The 2009-nt window shown below is 37.1% G+C and overlaps 1 non-coding gene across 1 annotated transcript; it reads right to left on the bottom strand.

Moving 5' to 3' along the window:
• Window positions 1–343: 343 nt before the first annotated feature.
• On the bottom strand, window positions 344–417 carry TRNAI-AAU. Its single transcript has one exon. It is a non-coding gene; the product is annotated as a tRNA-Ile (tRNA).
• Between the last annotated feature and the right edge of the window lie 1592 nt (window positions 418–2009).

The following is a 2009-nucleotide window of genomic DNA, read 5'->3' as shown; positions in this document are numbered from 1 at the left end:
GCTTGCCCTAGCACACTACTTAGTTGTGCTAGCGTATTGGCACTCCTAGTTATTGGCACTCCTAGTTATTAGTAGTGAAGGAACAAAGATGATGAATGATTGTTGGTGAAGTCTGATCTCAGCCTTGAAAGAAGATACGACCTGGTCTAACCAACAAGATTCTCAATCCATCCATACTCCGTTGCACTACTAGTGAATTTTCAACCAAATATGCCCCTATTTTAAGTAGACCATAAAAAATAGAAGAAAGTTTTAAAACCAAAATTTTCAACCAATTATGCCCTTATTTTAGGTAGACTATAAAAAACAGAAGAAAGTTTTAAAGACAACATCAAAATAAACTTGGCCCATGCAGGTCTCGAACCTGCGACCTTCGCGTTATTAGCACGACGCTCTAACCAACTGAGCTAATAGGCCAATATATACAAATTATGTTGGAATATATTTAAAAAAAAAAAAACCACAAGAGAAAATTTTCCTTACATACAATCTAAGATTTGATTAAACAGTACTTTATTACTGTGAACAAAACTTTGACAACTTTTACTTGTGTTGGATACATTTTCACTCAACATTTTTTGATAGAAGAATGCAACAATGGTCAATTAAGAGGTTATGTGTTAATTCATTTTCTTTTGTTGCCTTTATCTGTTTTTAGTTAAGAGTCATGCACAAAAAAGAAGAAAGTTTCCACGTAAAATCAATACAAAATGTTAGAATTTTGCTTGAAAATTTTTTTTTAGAAACAAAATCAAAATAAATTTGGCCCATGCAGGTCTCTGCAACCTTCGCATGATTAGCATGACGCTCTAACCAACTGAGCTAAAAGGCCAATATAAGAAAATAAAAATGTTGGAATATTTTTACAACATTGATTCTAAAAAAAGAAGAGCAAATGTAGCATGTGTTAGCTTATTATAATATTATTAGATATATGTAGCATGTGTTATAATATTTTCTTATACAAGTTTTGTGATATAAAAAAAAAAAAAGGGAAGCATATCTCATGTGATTGAAATTAGTGTCTTATTATAATATTAGATATATGTAGCATGTGTTATGGATTTTTTTTTTTTTAATCACAAAACGCTATTGAAAGGACAATATAAGAAAATAAAAATGTTGGAATATTTTTACTACATTCACTCTCTCTTCTTTTTCTTAGATGAGTGATTAAATATGTCCGCTCTATGTGGGCGAGTGAGAAATGTAACCAAATCGGGTTTGGACTCGAGGCCCATACCCGCGCCCACTTGGGGTAGCTGTGGGTCAAGAGGGCCCACTAGGGCTAGGTTAGGGCTAGAGGAAGGGGGCCACATGGTGGTCCCCCTATTCTATTTATATATTGAGTGAGAGGGGGCTGAGATATATATAGCTTCAGCCGTTGCCCCTCCTCTTCCTAATTCCCACGTCTCTCTCTGTCGTCTCTTGGCTCTCACTCTCTTTCTCCCATTGAGTGTGGTTGTGTTGTCAAGAGGCTTCCATCATTGCCTCTAGACTTGAAGTGTGGACGATCAATTTCTGTCGATCACCTATCGAGTGCACCACTGCGAGGAAGTCACTGCGTTGTTCGTTCAGCCGTCAATCAAAAATTGTCTCGATCCTCTTCCGCTGCATTGTGGATATCATGCTACGGAGGTAATGGTCGATATCCATTCTTCTTTGTTTTAATAGTGACCATAGTTGGAAAACCAGGTTTTTGACTCGGGCAAGTCACCCGAGTCAAGTCAAAATATAGTAAAACCTAGTCAAGAGTCGTGTAGACTCACCTAGTATATAAAATGACCAAACTCGGTCCATCTCATGTGACTAGGTATTTTTATCGATTCAAATAGAAACTCACTGAGTCTAAACTCTCTCTCTCTCTCTCTATTCTCTAGCCAATCATTCATTCAGTTATTTTCCTCTACTGCTTCCATCGTTATCTTCATCGATGGTCGATGCCCCGCAGCCAGAAACATGTGAAACTCATTTTCCCTGCCCCTGGTCTCGAGCCCTATGAGAAATTG

This window comes from Telopea speciosissima, chromosome 11 (assembly GCF_018873765.1).
Source record: "Telopea speciosissima isolate NSW1024214 ecotype Mountain lineage chromosome 11, Tspe_v1, whole genome shotgun sequence".
Taxonomy (NCBI): Eukaryota; Viridiplantae; Streptophyta; class Magnoliopsida; order Proteales; family Proteaceae; genus Telopea; species Telopea speciosissima.
Note: the sequence above shows the minus strand (reverse complement) of the source record. Positions and strands in the feature narration are given on the sequence as shown.